At 37.3% G+C, this 19,056-nt stretch overlaps 1 protein-coding gene and 1 long non-coding RNA gene across 12 annotated transcripts in view; one reads left to right on the forward strand and one right to left on the reverse strand.

Annotated features, from left to right (window-relative positions):
* The window catches only part of LOC136254412 (N-alpha-acetyltransferase 50-like), an 854,489-nt gene that overhangs the window by 114,031 nt on the left and 721,402 nt on the right, over positions 1 to 19,056 (forward strand). The gene's annotated exons all lie outside the window — the stretch shown is intronic.
* LOC136254631 (uncharacterized) lies at positions 7,414 to 7,781 on the reverse strand. Its single transcript, XR_010700583.1, has 3 exons — positions 7,649 to 7,781; positions 7,501 to 7,601; positions 7,414 to 7,451 (listed from the first exon to the last, which is right to left on the reverse strand). It is a non-coding gene; the product is annotated as an uncharacterized lncRNA (long non-coding RNA).

Genomic DNA, 19,056 nt, shown 5'->3' on the forward strand with positions numbered 1-19,056 from the left:
GCACACATCAGTTTGTTTATACTTTATTAACAACTACATGTACATAGTACAAAATTACAAATACAACATGTGTTGATATGGTTGTTTTCTATTTTGTTTATGTTGTTGCTGTCTGAATATGTGATCCTGACATTTTGGATGAATAGTCTGTAAGTTTTATACAATATGTACACATGTATAGTACATACAGATGTTCCTGTGTACAGTTGTTTTTATTGCTACACTAACATGTATGTATGTAGTTACACAGCCAAAAGGGATGGTATGTAAGCACCTAAAACAATATTTAATCCCAGTGCGTGAGTATGTTAAAGCGGGTTGTAACTACCATACAACCAGAGAGAGTAGCATGCTTTGCTACTGGATAATAAGTTAATTATCACCCAGTGACATCTACGTACGCAACTTATCACCCTGTGGTGGAACAACTCAGGCTAGTTCGTGGCATCATATCAATTGCTAATGGTATACTAAAACACACCATTACAGGTGCTAAATCTAAATGTGACCATCTTGCAAAAATCCAACTTGTTTACACAACTTTAGATTTTTTTTCTCAGCATTATCTACGGTGTCCAAGGAGTGGATCACCAACATTTCAGCCTTTTGTGATGAATAGGTTTAGAATTATAGTGTGAGACAGCAGACTATACTAAAATAAACTACAGGCAATTATATTCACAACCATTACTTCTGTTTGTATTAGTCTACAATGTTGGAATCCGGCTTAAAAGGTTCACCATGGATGAGCTAATCAACCAAGGTATAGCTTTGCCCTCTAGGTACTTACAAAAGGTGGTTTAATTACAACAATCTTGCTTACGTTTACCCCATCGTATACAAATGTACAGACACGCATACTGTTCAGTCTATAGAAACCAAACAAAGAGTTTCGAATTCTCCATTAGCAGGCAAATAAAATGGTGTATAGTTTTAATTGATTTGAGTTTTCCTTCTCTGAGTAATGGACTGATGATATCTTTCATATTTTTCTTTATAGCATGCTTAATTATACGAAAAATTTCTTCTCAAAATGCAAAAAATTGGGTTTTTGCTGAGACAGTCACACACATTAAGCTGAAAAGCTTTCGTCTACATTCCTTTTAGTGCTGTGCACCAGTGTACAAATAACCGGTTATTAACCAGTGTTGTATAAGTCAGCCAAGAACTGGTTAAGAAACCTTTAAAACAGATTTTTCCCACCCAGTTGGTAAACCATAATTACCCTTGCTGACAAGTGTTAACATCATAACATAACCTCAAAGCATGTGTAAATATGTGGTTGTAATAACTGTTATTGCAAGTCAGGATGTTGATGGTCACTTTGGTACCACCCTAAAGGACATGACTAAAACACGGAACGGACTGGGAAAACGGACTAGCAAACGGACTGGAAAGAACTTGCCTGAAAACGTTTTTTGGCCATAGAAATTCACTGTATAGGTGCTAGAAAGAATATAACACGCAACAACGACCTGAAACAAACCTCTGAACTGCTCTGAACACGATGTCGAAGTTTGCTCAAGCCGATATTAAGCCCTGCGCTTAAAGATAGTCTGAAATTAAATTCATTTTGTGTTTAATTAAAAGCGCACTTTCATTTCGCATGTGTAAACAAGACAAGACACGAGCTTTAAGCCTGTTAAGACACTATGTTACTTGGAATTCATGGTCTGATTAATTGCTGCAATTAGTTTGACGGCTGATCTTCAGTTTTACAGGTGACAGCTCGTGACAGGTAGGCTTCGTGGCGGCCACGTTGTATTTAATCAGCTGGCAAGAAACTGGCTACTACAAATACAGTCTGTGTTACTTTGTTTGCTTAAACTGTAGCTAACCGACAACTTCGCTGTCACAGGCGCTCAAACTGGCAGACTGGCGCTTTGTAAATTATCTCAGGGTAGTAATGGTGGCTCGAGCACACGTTTAGAGGTTGGTTTAAGGCTGTTGTTACGTGTTATATTCTTTGTAGCAGTGATTTAGTGAGTTTCTATGGCAAAAAAAAAAAACGTTTTCAGGGGAGTTCCTTCCAGTCCGTTTGTGAGTCCGTTTTCCCAGTCCGTTCCGTGTTTTAGTCATGTCCCACCCTAAACCTTCCAGCAGGCTTGTTGAGTACATATTGTACATGGCTAAAACAAGGAACGGACTGGGAAAACAGACTAGCAAATGGACTGGGACGAACTTGCCTGGAAACATTTGTATAGTTGCTAAAAAGAATATAACACGCAACAACAGCTTTAAACAAACCTCTGAATGCATGCACGGGCCGCCATTAAACCCTGGGATAATTCACAAAGCTCCGGTCTGCCAGTGTGAGTGCCTATCACAGAAAAGTTGTCGGTTAGTGTTGTAAACAAGTTTAAACAAACAAAGTAACACAGACGGTATTTGTAGTAGGTGCCTTGCCAAGCTGATTATATACAACTTGGTCCTGCCATGCCAAGATCAGCTGTCAAACTAATTGCAGCAATTAACCAGACCACGAAATCCAAGTAATGCAATGCAACCAATAATCGTTTGGGCAATGCATGGTATTATTTTACTGAAATTTTGTCATTTAGTAACTGTAAACTAGTCAATACTTAGCAACTACTGACACTGCGCCCAGTCTAACCTGTAAACTCAAACCCATAATTAAACACTCTGCTTAGCTCAATAATGATAATGAGTCAAGGGTATTGTGTCTTTGACTGGTTGGGCATCAAAGCCATAAGCAACCCGCATTTGCAAGATATTGCCCGATGTGAGCTAAACTCTGAGCGGCACCTTTGAACACCCATGCTAAAGTGGTATATGTTGTATATACATAACTTCTAAATAAATTTGCATTATAATTTGAAATCCTGGTGAGTATACATGTATAGCTTCCTTGTGAAAGACTCTTTTTTTGACAGAAACTAAAGTCTTACACACATTTTCAACTGCAATGCTATAGCAAGAATGTGATTGTGAGCATAGTGATCATATTACAAATCACACACAACAGTTTGCAATGAGCCCATGCAATCTATGGCTTATGCAAAACGTCTACATTATTGTTAGACATAAAAACACAGGGTTCTACAGAATTTAGAAACCTGAAAGGCCCTATGTTGTAGCACACAAGCAAAGCGAGGGCGCTACTACAAGGCCTGAGGGTTTCTAAATTTCATAGAACCCTGTGTTTTGGTGTCTAATTTATACCACAGCTCATTCATGTACCTTCACTGCTGCTTATTGTTCCTTCCCAGCCACTTGTAACATGAGAAATGTAGTGTTTATGAGTAGAACAAGCCCCCTGTAACTTGTAATGGCACTTACTAACCAGTTAAACACCCATGCATCGCCAATGTTACAGGCGCATAGTTACAGGCGCATAATTACCGTGTTTTGTATCGCCCCAGAGATAGGGATCTATTGAGATATAAACAAGGGATCTATAGGATTTAGATACCTGTAAGTAACCAATAAAATTTGAGTATTTCAACTTGCTTTGGTCTAAATTTTCAAGAGATATTGATAAATAGTTTATTGGTAAACCCTTAGATCACTTCTCATAGTACAATAGGACATGTGCCCTTTGATTATAAAGTTATTGTTCTAGTAGAGTATTTCAATAACAGGTGTATGTATGTTCTATTAGAATAGTTGAATGGAGCTCTGTATATAAATAAATAGGCTTCACTTATCTGAACACTTTTGTGATTGAACTAGCACACAGGTGTTCAGATAATGGAGGTCCCACTGTACATCATTCTGTCATCAGGTGTCAATGCATATACAAACCTGATGGGTGTGCTACAGTATATGCAGTACTTACTGTATAATTTGAAATCTTGATGATGTATACACATGCTTGTGACTGACTCTTTTATGACAGTTACTGAAATTTATGCATATTTTCAGCTGGTATAGCAATGTTGTGATGCAAGAAGTGTGATTGTGAGTATAATAACTCAATTTAATATGCTATGAGCTTGGCAGGCCATTAGGGAGCCCTTTCAGGTTCTTTGATAAAATGTTTTAGTGGCTTCTTAGGTGGCTTCAGTGTGACCTTTTTAAATCTTGTTAACTTGTCTTTCTATCTTACAGTACAGTAGTGCTTTATATTAGGTACATGCAGGCCTTAATTTAATTTTTAAGGTGCCGAGGACAAATATCCTTACATATTCACAAATGTACAGACATAGAGTCAAATTGTACAGACATGAGCTAGAGGAGCACTTTATGTACACTGCTGGAATTGGAATAGGGAGTTTTCATTAAAAGTTTTGAGGTTAGACAAAACCACATAGCTGCAACATATCACCAGGCTGTGGTCATTACAGCTGTTGGTGATAGCAGTACACAAAGGGGAGGTGGCATTGGTAAATCCTTGGGTTGGGAAAATGTAGTATCTCCTAGCAACCAAGTGACAGTTATTGTTAGCACTACAAACAAACATGTACACATCAGCTTGTATGGTACCACTATTGGTTTTGCAAGGACATGTGTGTCTGCCCAAAACTAATTATGTGCAAACATTGTGCGATTTTCTCTGTTGACCACATGTTAATTTAAGGCCTGTACATGTATCATGCAGTTTTGGACTTTCTTGCCCAAAAATATCACCATAAAACCAGCCTCAAATTTCCTTCATAACAGCTTGGCAGTATTGGTTAGGCATAGCCAAGCCCATAAATGCCTTCAGAGTGACAACAACCCTTCCAACAAGTTTCTATGAGATATTAATTTTTTTCAATTTAACAGAATTTTATCATACAGTATGATAGTTACTGTATAGTAGGGACCACAAAGGAGTAGGCATGGCCCAAGAAACAATATCACCCAAAAAAAAGCCTCAGTTTCCCCTGACAATGATGAGGCAGTATTGGTTAGGTAAAACTAAACCCAAACAAGCTTTCAGATTGACCCAAAATGCTTTCAACAAGTTGCTATGGAATTTAAAAAAAAAATTATTTAACAGAATTCTCTAGTGACTGACTGACTGACTGACTGATGCCTTCAGACAAGCGTAACTCTATAACGGCTAAGGCTACAGGCTTGATTTTTTCACTATTCGATATCGCTTTGGCCCGACAGGTGCCTTTTGGTATACTGCAGTATGTACAATGCATTCTTCTGGGACTTACCAGTGTCCTTCTTTATGTCCCATTCATCTTTGCTGACAGCGAAAATAGTTGATTTGGCGATAGCACGTGATAGCTTCTGTTCGTAGTGGAAAACGTCCGTATTTGTCATAGTGGCTGTTTTGATAGCAGAGGTGCTTTTCAAACAGTTCTTGATTCGTACTGCTGTGTAATGGGTTGAACATAGCCGACAACGAAGTGTAATAGATTCTTCACTTTTCAGACAATAATTGATATAACTGGGGTGCGTGGCATCATTTCTTTCAGTATACATGGATTGCAGGGGTGCTTTTCGAATAGTTCTTGATTCGAAATGCTGCGTAATGGGTTGAACATACCTGACAACGAAGCGCAATCAATACTTCACTTTTCAGATTATAATTGGGGTGTATGGCGCCATTTTAGATGCGGTATGCGTGGGTTCACCAGTCATAATAATTATTTACAAAGAAAGTTAACAAACAAGTACACAGAAAATTTTGGAATTTTCAACTAGAGTAGGGACCACAGCACATCGATAAAAGTACTGAAACAAGCTGGAGTAGTACACGATATTAAATCACGGTAAAACAATAAGATGTGTTATATCTAGTGCATAAACGAATGTTGATTTTATGCTTTGAAGGTTTGAATGCAACATTTGAAGGTTTGATGAATACTTTATGGTTCTATACAGTAGCTATATGTAGGTGGCATAATTTTGAGTGTATTGTAGCTTAATCCAGTTTTTGTTTTGGCTCCCTTTGGCGAATGGAATTTCTCACTTTGACACTATTATTCATGTTTAAGAAGATATAGCAGCTGGAGGAAACACAAAGCTGCTGCTAAAAGACCTCACAGTAGTACACAACTCAGGAATATTCCTCCTCTACAGCTTGTGCCAACTGTACTTCGTGATTAGTGGTGGTCATGGCTAGAGGTGCTCCTATAATCGGATCAGCTATCGGAAATGCTGAATATCGGCTTGTTTTCAACTAATCGGTATCGGATCGGATCCCTACCTGCAGCATTAACCGATTACCACAATACACGCATGCGTACTCATTTAATCAAGTATGGCTTCGAACAGATAGAAGTCACCTATTTGGGAATTTTTTAAGGTTGTGGAAGACTCGAAATTTGCCATCTGTTTGGGAATGTTTGAAAGAAGTACCACGAGGAGGAGATAATATGAAGGTTTATACAACTAGTAATCCTGTCAATCATTTACGAAATCATTCAGAGGAATACAAGAAGTATGAAGTAATGAAGGCGGCGGTAAAGGAGAAAGAAGCAACAAGCAGTCAAGATGATAAACAGACCACCAGTGAATCAAGGCTAAAGCAAGTTGCTTCGCCCCAAGCTGAAGACATGAGCAAGGTTTGGGACATCAACGACCATCGAGCGGAAGCAGTTCACATTAAAATTGCTGAGATGATTGCGCTAGACTGTCAGCCATACCCTGTTGTTGATGATATCGGCTTTGGAGCCTTGATACACGTGCTGGAACCAAGGTACAACATACCTAGTTGAAGATATTTTTCTGAGACCATGATTCCAAGCATAGTTGAGAGGATGGTTCGTGTCATTAGAGGTAAACTCGAAGTAGTAAAATATCTCAGCTTTACCACTGAAGTATGGAGCTCAAATGTGAGCAGTGATTCATTGCTTAGCTTGACAGCTCATTGGGTGAGTGATGATTTTCAGTTAATTTCTGCAATTTTACAAGCCAAGTCTCTTGAAGAACAGCACACTGGAGAGTATATGGAAATGAAAATAGCAAAGATCATGGAAGACTGGGGGATCAGCACCAACCAGGTACATTGTGTGGTGAGGGATAATGGCAGCAACACTGTTAAAGCGATGAATGAAGCTGGCCTGCCTAGTTATGGATGTTTTGCACACTCATTACAGCTGGTCGTACATGATGTACTGTTAACACAGCGTGTTGTTATTGATTTACTGGCTGTGTGTAGATCTATTATTGACCATTTTAAACATTCATCAGTTGTAAGCCACAAGTTGGCAAGATTCAAGATAATTTAGGCCTACCTTAGCATACACTAAGACAGAATGTAGCCACTCGATGGAACTCTACTCTATACATGTTGCAGTCTGTTCTTGAACAGAAGATGGCTCTAGCTGCATATGCAGCTGAGAATGATATCCCTCAATTGACAGCAAACTAGCTCATAAAATGGTACTGATACTAGCTCCTGTGGAAGAAATTACTCAGGCTATTTCAAAACAAACAGCTATCCTGTCAATGGTCATTCCTATGATTAGAGTGCTGTTAAGATCATGGGAAAATGCAGGGATGCTCATGGATGCTGATGGACTATGCAGGGATGCTCATAGCATACCCTGCATATACGTGTAGTGACATTAAAACACAAACAGTTTCAATGCTAACCTCTTGTCATTAATCGTCTTGTACTTAAATCCCATATCACTCAACACTCTTTAAAGCTATGTTCTACCCCCAGAGAAAACACCATCATTCTTAAGTTTGGCCTAAGACGGAGTACGTGACAAAGTTCCAGGGTTCAAAATTAACTTACCAAATCTTTGAGAGCGATAAATTTCCTTCCTTCCGTACAATGAATGGATCTTGTCTGATGGAATCTCGGTCAAAACTGTCTGCATCAACATGGACTCGTGAACATTTGTACCTGAGAATTACAATTGAGCGGGCTTGTGCAAAGTACTTTTTGTACCTTTTTCTTGTCGTAGATAAACCGCCTTTCTTGCAGTGCTCCATTGTAACTCTTACAATGGGAGTTACAATGGATGTCCTTGAAATCCCTGCGTGGCATAATGTATACCAAAACCCAGCAAAGAAGGCATTACATACAATACCGGTGGCCTTCGAGATTCTCTCCGTGATGTTGATAGAAATTTTACATTTCTTCGCTTCTTGCTTACAGTACTCCCATAGTTTCATAAGTAGATACTTCGTTTGGGGTTTCGCTCTGCACTCGCTGACGATGCACTGGACGCCATATTCTCAACAATTAAGTGCGCGCCCATAACATGGGCTTACGAATAAATGTGTCATGAACATATGTTTAAAGCCTTTGATCTTGTATGGCTTCTTAATCAACAACCCAGGATTCAGCTCAACGCGAACATATTATAGTCAGTCATATTTTCTTTGTTGTAAAAACTGTGTTATATGGTGGCCTGTTAGCTAATCTGTGCAATCTATGCATATGGCGGCTACCAGAATTTACAGTCTCTAACTCTAACTAGCTCCTTGCACCATAGTATACAGGTGCTGTGGTATTGGGTGCACAGCACTACTCTATAGTCTACAGATGCCTTCAAACTTTTATGGCTCCCATATACTTAATTTTGAGCAAATAGGTGCTTGTAGACATTGTATGGCTTTGTCTTAATTACTATGCCTAGCTGTGTTGTATATATGTACACTGGAATGATTTGTCTTGGCTCTTGAATTGCAAGTTTACCCGTCCAGCCTAGGCTTCACTTGTATGGGTAATGAGGTGATTTGGGATGCTATAGTACAACTACGTATTTGGGGATAAAATGCCGACTCCACTTTTTTTAGTGTCAGCTTATGTAGCATTAATATCTCCGGAATGTAGTCAGGACAAAAATGTGCTTGCATTAAGAGTACATCCTACCCACCTGCTGCAACAGGTACCAACAATGCAGCTCAAGTGTTTTATTTGATCACATGATCCAAAATGGTCACTCTGCCTATATCGCAGTACCATAACAACCCATTACTCTATCCCCTTTATGTTGATGCTAATAGTTTACTGATTCCTCTCTCAGTACCACTTACAATTAATCTAGATGATGTATAGTTTCTTGTGATAAGTTTATAAACCATGCGTATTACAAGTTCCTAAAATTGGTTTGGAAAATCAATGTGTCTGCATGTATGCATGTTTGTCCACACACCCACATGAAGAAACAAGTTTTAAGGTACAGAAAATAACCTTCTTAATTGCGTACTCAAGAGGAGTTGTAAAATCTTTGTTTTGTTGCAATTACAAAAGTATACTGTACATAAGGTATACGTATGGACATTTCTTTACATCTGCTTGAAGTGACAGTACGTGATCAATTTTTCTTCACTGAATTTGCCTTTACCTTTGTGCTATATGTAGTGGAAAATAAACCTAACTGTTGTTACTACTTTGTAGGGCCGAAAGTTAGTGGCATTCAAGACAGCAACTTTGCCAGATCATACACTTGGCTGAGTAGATTATAACTATTTAACAAAAAAGAATTTGAAAAATGTGTCATTACATGTATGTCGGATTTTGTCTCGATAAAGAGTTGTTTAATTCAAGGTATGGTATTAGCTGGTGCCTGATTTTTAGAGGTAATTAACGCAGCATCAGCTTTGTTTTGAAATTTTTACCAAAGTTTGCATACACTTTCAGCTAGTTATTTGGCTGGCTGTGAGTACACACCTGGTTTACTTAAACAATGTTTTAGCAGGAAGAAGTATGATTACAAGCGTAGTGATCATGTTACTTAATCACTCATAATTTCTATACAGCAACTTGTAATGAGTTTGGCATACCCATCAAGTCTATTATACACCCCTTGTAGCTTATGAATAACTTCTGCATTTTTATCATTAACTTTTATCAAGAGACTTTAATAAATATTTTAACAATGCAGTATATTGGTAAACCATACATAGATCACTATAAATACACTGCACTTCATTTAAAGGTGGCCCTGGCAAACCAGGTGTAATGAATCAATTGTATGTATTTATAATATTTTGTACAGTATATTTTATCAATGGCTTTTTGATTCCTTATATAAGGGTAGCATTAGCTCCTGTTTTTAGAAGTAGCACAATTACATCAACTTGTTTAAAATTTGTTAACACATACTGTACATAGTACAAATACAACATGTGTTGATACTGAATGAATGGTTGTTTTGTATTTGTTTATGTTGTTGCTGCCTGAATATGTGATCATGACATTTTAGATGAACAGATTTTAAGTTTTATATGTACACATGTACAGTACATATAGTATACATACTAGTGTTGTTTTGGTTCTAAAGTACTAGAACTAAATACACTTTTAGTACAGTTATTTAATTTTAGTTTTGGTACACTAGAACTAAACTAAATTTATGAATAATTTTGGTTCAAAAACTATAACTAAACTAAAATTCTTTAAACTTCTGATTCAAAAACTAAAACTAAACCAAAACCTTTTCAACTTTGAGTTCAAGAACTGGAACTAACTAAAAGGTTTCATGTAATCCTATGCCTAAAAGATTAAAGATGCACATGTCTTTGAAGATGTTGATGCTTGCAAATGATACACATACCACAAATGTGTTACCATTGATTCTGCTGATTAAGCATTTTTCTTTCTGCTATTTAAACTCAATTATTTAAAGCATTTGTTTATTTGTATAAAATGGCAAGTGGAGGTGGAAGATCAAAGTCAAGTGGAGTATGGGGCTACTTTAGGTTTGATAAGATCAATGAAAAAAGTGTATGTGGTGTAAAAACTAATGATGGTTCAGTTTGTGGTAAAGAATTTAAAGGCCAGTCTTGATGAACTTGCCTGGGATAACCTTACTGCAACACAGTGGAAGCATTTAGAATACATTCAACAACTACTTCAGCCATTTGCTCACCACACTAACATCACTTCAGCCGAAAACAGCACAACCATTGCAATGGTTATTCCTGTCCTTAAAGAACTAAACCTGCACTTAGAAGAAAATGTGCAAAACCAGTGGAGTAGCTGTAGTATCCAGGAGAATGCTTATTGATTTAAACCAAAGATTTATGTTTGCTACCAATCCTGATATGCCTAATTTTGATCCAGTTTATGTAGGAACCACTTTGGTAAACCCTACATATCGTAAGATACTCAGCTAGAAAAGGCAAAAGAGTTCATATTACAACTAATGCATATTAACAGACACGCTGAAGAAACGGAACAATCGTCACCAGGAAGTCAAGAAAATGACAATGAAGAAATTAATTTGCCAATTTCAAATGATGATCAAGATGGACAGCCCCTACCTGCAAAACGCTTTAAACATTTAGATCGAGTCAGTAGACTGCTAGATGAAGAAGACGATGAACAGGACTATCAAGAGAACATATCAACCACAATATCACTGGAGGAGCAACAATTGAATCGGTACATAGAATCCAAAGTTAGTAAAGATGATAAAAAATCGATCCTTTTGAGTTTTGGCAGAAGAAAAAAAAATGAGTTTCCAGATCTGGCTTTAACTGCTTGCGAAATTTTCGCAACACCTGCATCATCAGCTCCTGTTAAGAGAATTTTTTCTTTAGCGGGAGAGGTTACCAGAGGTAAAAGAAATCGTTTAACAAACCATAATCTAGAACGAGAGATATTCTTGCGAAAGAATAAAATGTACATTCAAATATAATTTAAATTCTTGCTGTGCAATAGATGTGTGAAAGTGTGCAACTGGGTATATTAATAGCCTCTGTATGGCAAGGGTTGAATTTGGTTTCACTGATTCAGATTCAGATTGTAATATAAACTGAACATACTAGTAGTACACTAACTAAAACTAACTAAAATTGGGTACTAGAACTAATACTAACTAAAACTATAGTTAGCTGAGAGTACTAGAACTAAAACCAACTAAAATTGCAGGTATTTAGGGGTACTAGAACTAAACTAACTAAAACTACAGCTAACTAATGGTACTAAAACTAGAATCAAACTAAAATGATTTAGCAGTACTAAAACAACACTAATACATACATGTTGTACTAGCATGTGTACAGTATTACTAACTAACATGTATGTTTACTTACACCACCAAGTGGGGTGATATTTACTAAAACAATAATATCGCTCGACCCTACACAGAAACGAATCATCCTATCCACATAATCATTTTGGTAATCTCCGGATGGCATATGTGGTATTAGTTTGGAAGACAGTGCTTGAGGGTGTGTTTCTACAATTGTATTGTGTTGTACTTATATAATTATGAAATTGCATAAAGTCTTGTTGAGGTATACAAGCATATTGTGACAGACTCTTTTTTGAGAATTACTGAAATTTCAGCTGGTTGAGCAATGTTGTAGACATAATTGTAAGTGTAGCAATCATGTTCAATATCACTCATATTGCCTAACAGCAATTTGCAGTAACTTGGCAGGCCCATGTAGTCTATAGCTTATGCGTAACTTTTGTATTTTCAAGAAACTTTGATAAATATTTTAACGATGCAGGATATTGGTAACCCTGTGTACGCTTAGATCACTTTTAATACTACAGTAGAATTGAGCCCTTTGATTATAGAGTATTTCATATGTTCTATTAGTCTAACTAAATGGAGCTCTGTATGGAAATTAATATGTGACCTGCTGAATGAAAACCTGACATATTTGCATAATTCTGTTTTACATTTAAAATACATTGGGTAAAAATGCATGCTACAAAAGTAACTTTACGCATGTTTTAATTTCTTCAGTAAACAGTAAAGAAAGGCTCAAATTTAATAAAGCAATGGATTCACCTCTTCATGGAGAGCAGGACTATTTTTGTTTTGTTTCTGTACCGGGAAGCAAACATGAGTTACATGTGTTTGTTTACGTTGCAGTAAAACTGCCATTTTTATCCTTAAATGGCCTTCTTGCTGCATGGGTGTATTTAGACAAAATCTATACTTTGATGAATGCTCCAGTTTATGGTGAATAGAATGACATAAGTCCCAACTCCGTAGCCCTTTGCACTCAAGACTTATAATCTATTTAATGAGCACCTGTAAATATTTTCCATATAGGCACTGTAGAAATAGATTGTTTTGCTCGAGCGTCTTGTTGTCTAGCCCTATAACTCCAAAAGCACTTACCAGAAAAAGCTGAAACTTTAAATTCCCATTGGTTTTTCCCTCTAGACAACGAAAAATTCATAAAATGAAGTTGGAGGAAAATGTAAACAAGTCAGGTTTCCCTCAGCGGGTCACATATATTTCCAACTACGTAATTCACTTGCCTGAACACTATTGAGATTGCATTAGCACACAGGCATTCAGATAGTGGAGGTACCACTGTATAGCATTGTGTAGAGTACAACAAGGAAAGTACTGTACTCCATCATTAAATGCACTGTACTTTAAACAAAGCTGTATGCAATAATCCAATTATTCTCTAATTGTACGTGAACTTACCGTCATACACTCACTCCATCCACGGAAATTGATTAAAAGGTTTGTGTTTTATTCTAATTTTTTGTAAAGTATGTGAAAAAGCAGAAATGTTACGTATTTCTTTCTTCCTGTCAATATACCCAAGGTGTGGTACACTGACTTTTTCAACCACACAACACACTACCGTGTGTCTTGTAACATTAATATTTTGGTACTGTATATATTGTTTAATGTTATCAGTTGTTCATTGATAAAGCATTATTTAACTGAACACCTGTTTTTTAGAATTAGCACAACATCAATTGTTTAAACTTTGTTAACACCTACATAGTACAAGATTACAAATACAACATGTGTTGATATGGTTGTTTTCTATTTTGTTTATGTTGTTGCTGTCTGAATATGTGATCCTGACATTTTGGATGAACAGTATGTAAGTTTTATACAATAAGTACACATGTACAGTACATACAGTATACATACAGTGTTCCTGTGTACAGTTGTTTTTAAACCAGGCACACGCCCACAGCCTGCCAAAGGCCGGTTGTGGGCACGTACCTGGTTTACTGAAATTGTTTTTGTAAAAGTGTGTGTGCGTGTGTGCGTGTGTGTGTGTGTGTGTGTGTGTGTGTGTGTGTGTGTGTGTGTGTGTGTGTGTGTGTGTGTGTGTGTGTGTACCTATCTACCTATCTACCTATGTTTGTTTGTACGCACCCACGTGAACAAAATCGTTAAAATTAGTAAAAGCAGCTTTTACATATGAGGTAAAAGCGAAATTAAGTCTGTATTAAACTTCTGCGCAGGTAAACTTTGCTCTGAGGTGGTTTCTTTTTGACGGACTGAAATACAGGTGTGGCAATTTTCCTCAGACTTTGTAAAAGTACCTTCTCTTTGGGGTTTTCATGCGTTTAACAACTGAAAAACAGCTAAAATGAAGAGCAGCTTTGAGGCTTTCTCAAGAGAATTTGTGAAAAAAAAACACGATAGTCAAACTATAAAACAGTTTAGAAGATACTTCTGTGCGTAATATGTTGGTAAAAGCGATTTGTTTAAAAAAGTACTTCTTTAGCAGTGCATAGCAACATAATTGAACGAATTACGAAAATTTCATGAATTACGAAATACGAGAATTACACACTAATAGCTAATAATATTATTGCACAACCAAAAACCCTATTGGTTAAAACAATAGTAATACACAGTTGGTTAATTCCAGATGAGTTAGCTAGCTGCATGGCGCCTGGATTTTAGAAGTAGCTCAACATCAACTTGTTATTGCTACACTAACATGTATGTATGTAGTTACACAGCCAAAAGGGGTGGTATGTAAGCACCTTACTGTATATATACATGTTAAAAAATAATTCTTTATCAGTACTTAACCTAAAACAATTTTTAATCTCGGTGTGTGAGTATGTTAAAGTGCCACACTGGATGGTAACTATCACACAGCCATACAGAGTAGCTCTGCTACTGGATAATAAGTTAATTATCACCCATTGACATTTACATACATAACTTATCATCCTGTTTTGGAACAACTCAGGCTAGTTCATGGCATCATATCAATTGCTAATGGTATTCTAAAACACTATCCATTACATGATAAATGTATATGTGACCATCTTGCAAAAATCCGACTTGTTTACACAACTTTCGATTTTTTTTTCTCAGTATTATCTACGGTGTCCAAGGAATGGATCACCAACGTTTCAGCCTATTGTGATGAATAGGTTTGGAATTATAGTGCTATACAGTAGACTATACTAAAATATACTACAGGTGCTTATATTCACAGCCATTACTTCTGTTTGTATTAGTCTACAATGTTGGAGTTCGGTTTAAAAGGTTTGCTATGGATTAGCTAATCAACTGAGGTATAGTTTTGCCCTCTAAGTACTTACACATATGGGTATGAAGGTGGTTTAATTACGACAATCTTGCTTACGTTTACCCCATCGTTAACAAATGCACGTGACACGCGTACTGCTCAGTCTAAAGAAGAGTTTTGAATTCTACATTAGCAGAAAAATAAAATGGTGCATAGTTTTAATTGATTTGAGTTTTCCTTCTCTGAGTAATGTCCTGATAATAACTTGCATATTTGTGACCCAGTCTGGGAAAACCGGTCTTATCGCCGCCCATCTGAAGGTATCAAGAAACGCCAGTTTTAAATATTCAGAGTGTTGTAGCTTGCCAATGGTAGTAGCTATGCGTACCAATTTTCACACGTTTTACAACAATTTATTACCTTCCAGATCATCCACTGAAGTAGTAGTCAAAAGCTAAGTTTCTCGCCATTTTAGATAGTTTTTTTAACCGAGGTTGGCTGTATCAGGCAAGCTCCAAAAGGGGTGGGAGGTGGGTGGCCTGGAAGGTGGGATAGATGCTGTTTAAAATTGAAAAGGAATGTATTGGGATGGATTAGGCCAAGTTATGGGCCATTCAGGTATCAAAACTGGCTAAAATAAAAGGAAATTCACAACAGATGTATTTATTCAACACCATGGAGCTGTACAGCCACATACAGCTATTCCCAGGCTGATCAGAGCTCCATTAAGGCCAATACAGCATCTATCAACATACGTACAGATCGCCACTTGGTTTGGGAAAAGCAGCCAGCAAAACCAGACCACCCAAGCCTAGCTGATTTTGATTGTGAAATTAGATAGTTTATTCATGTAGCTTTTTGTGTTCTGGGTGAAAAATCAAATCTGCTGACATGGGTGATAAGAACACATTTTTCTTTATAGCATGCTTAATTATAGAATTATGTTTTTCTCAAAATGCAAAAAGTTGGGTTTTTGCTGAGACAATCACATACATTAAGCTGAAAAGCTTTCTGTCTACATTCCTTTTAGTGCTATGCACCAGTGTGCAAATAACCAGTTATTAAAAAACTGGTGTTGTATAGGTCAGCCAACAACCTGTTAAGAAACCTTTAAACCAGTTTTTCCCCACCCACTTGGTAAACCATAAAATACTCCTGCTGACAAGTGTTAACATCATAACATAACTTCAAAGCATGTGTAAATATGTGATTGTAATAACTGTTATTGCAAGACAGGATATGGTCACTTTGGTACCACCCTAAACCTTCCAGCAGGCTTGTTGAGTGCATATTGAACATGACTAAAACATAGAGCGGACTGGGAAAACAGACTAGCAAACAGGCTGGGAAGAACTTTCCTGAAAACGTTTGTATAGCTGCTAAGAAGAGTATAACATGCAACAACAGCCTTAAGCAAACCTCTGAACGTGCCGCCATCAGACCTTGGGATAATTTACAAAGGACCAATCTCCCAGTGTGAGCGCCTGTGACAGCAAAGTTGTCATTAGTGTTGTAAACAAGTTTTAGGTGCCTTGCCAGCTGAATAAATACAACATGGTCCTGCCAAGAAGCCTATACCTATGATGAGCTGTCACCTATAAAACTGAAGATCAGCTGTCAAACTATCCTGTAATTACAGCAATTAACCAGACCACGAAATCCAAGTACCATAGTGTCTTAAAGGTCTTCTCCAGTGGAACTTTTACCTATCAATTTTTTTCTTTTGATATGTTTGTATAACCATACAATACACAAAAAAACATTTTTAATATTATCATTGGTTATTCAGCGAGATAATTAACCACAAAGTTGCAAAAACGTCACTTCCGAAGTTGTAATTACAGAACTCGTGACATTACAACGTGATCTGTAAGAATTGTTGTGACGCGAGTTGGGTTGAAGAGTAAAGTCTGTGACCATAACTATAAGTTAATAAGCGCTGTGATTCGTCCTCTGATTGGAACTGTAGACGGTAAGAGAGTAAGAATAGGATGTGGCGTTGCTTACCCACTTACAAAGTTTTCTCCTTCGTGAAGTGTGATTGAAGTGCGCAAATTGTACAGGTAGAGTGTCAGTGAAAATGATGGTCACCGCTCCCACTTCCTGTAAGGAATCTACCCAGTCTAGAGCATAGAAAGGACTTTGTGATTACTGTCAAGAGATGCAAAGGCAGTGGCATTGCTCCTATGGCGGAGTACAGACACGGACGAATTAAGGATACATACTGGTAAGCCATATATTTTTCAAGTGTAGCTACCGGTGTATTTGTTATCAGTTGTTCTAGTATCGATCCAGGCAATACGTGTATGGCCAGGTACGTAGTGCCTTGCGTAAAAAAAATACCCAATTGCGAATGTAACTTTAGAAAAAAAATGTAAGAGATATTTCCATTAAGTCTAAATAAATCAGTCATTATATCGTGTAAATTCAGGTATTGTGTCTTTGTCAGGATGCATATACTGGCTTGCTAAATGAGGAGGGGTTTTAGGTAACTGAGGTGGTTTTCTTTGCGGCCCTTTGTCTTTGTCTGCATTTGTTAAACATAGTTGTATTGCTTTCACCATCAATTCATTTGCGCAGTCTGTAATGAGTATTTAACAAACAAGATGAATACTTTGACCAACTTACTGTAAGTTTTCGGCACTGGGACTACTTTAGGTGTGCATTCCCCTTGCTTAGATTTTGGAAAAGTCAGCCGTCTCTGCTCTTTTCCATCTCTTGTGAATGCCTGTGGCCTCTTAAAATTTTCATTAAAATGCAGTGCAACAATCAATAACCTGTGATATTTATCATTTCAATTTCACTGTATATATACCATATGACTGTTCTTTACCTGCAATGCATTCCATGATAACAAAAGCCATCAGTTTAGCAGTAAAGTGGTTGATTACACTGTGATACAGTAGCTCTTAACGCTGCTGGTCTGTTGGCTAGGGGAGAGCTCTTTTATATCAGACATTAACCAATGGTTTCCAATGATATCACTGAGTTTCTCCCATGCTTTAGTACCTGTTATACATGACATGTGCATGGTTGAGTCTAGTTTTGTTTTATTGCCTTTACCTGGTATAAACCACTTTTTATGCCTATTTCCCAGGTCATTAGTATGGTAACAGTCTTCATGTTCGTCACACAAATGATTCATCATGGACTTCCAACAAACTGCCATTTCATTACTACTTGGAGCTTATGCTGCACACCAGTACATATGGTTGGTTATACTTTTATCCATGCAATCGTTAATATGCTAGCAGTCCTTGTATTTTGCTGTCTTGTTTAACTTTTTCTTTACTCCTATACATAATAAACTACATACAATTCTCCAGAGCAACTACCTTACCTTTTGACACATGCCACACATCATAGCAATGTTCAATGTCTGGGTATTGCCTACTGATAAACTTATCGATTTGCTTATGCATATCAGTAACCAATGTGCCCACTTGCAAAGACTTAGCATCTAAGAATTTAAGAGCCCTGGATAGTCCCTCTTTCTCCATGTGATTGCTAGACGTTACTTGATTACTCTGGGAACATATCCAATCACGTATGATATAAAAATAGTGTGCAAATTTTACCTGGATTAGTTCCATATGAATAATTTTATTGCTATCAAAATCAATAAAACTGTAAGAGCCGTACTTTGCTGAGTGTCCAGGGCTGTCAGCCCTCCCATCACCTCCTATAGACAAGGCAGTACCATGACTTCTGCACTCTGCCAATAGCTTTGTTTGATGGCTTTCTCATACTGAAACCACTGCAGGATAAAGGTAAGCTTTCTGGTGGTTGTAGAAGGTACTGTCACAAATACATGCTATTTGCATTTCATTCAGTATCCGCAATATTTTTCCAGGCGTACTACCACTGAAGAGAATGGCAGCAGAGAGCATCACATTTCCAGCTAGTGTATCCTTGATCATTGGTTGACTCATCCATATTCTTTTGTGGCCACAATGGGAACACAGCTGTTTACACAGA

This window comes from Dysidea avara, chromosome 1 (genome assembly GCF_963678975.1).
Source record: "Dysidea avara chromosome 1, odDysAvar1.4, whole genome shotgun sequence".
NCBI classification, from domain to species: domain Eukaryota; kingdom Metazoa; phylum Porifera; class Demospongiae; order Dictyoceratida; family Dysideidae; genus Dysidea; species Dysidea avara.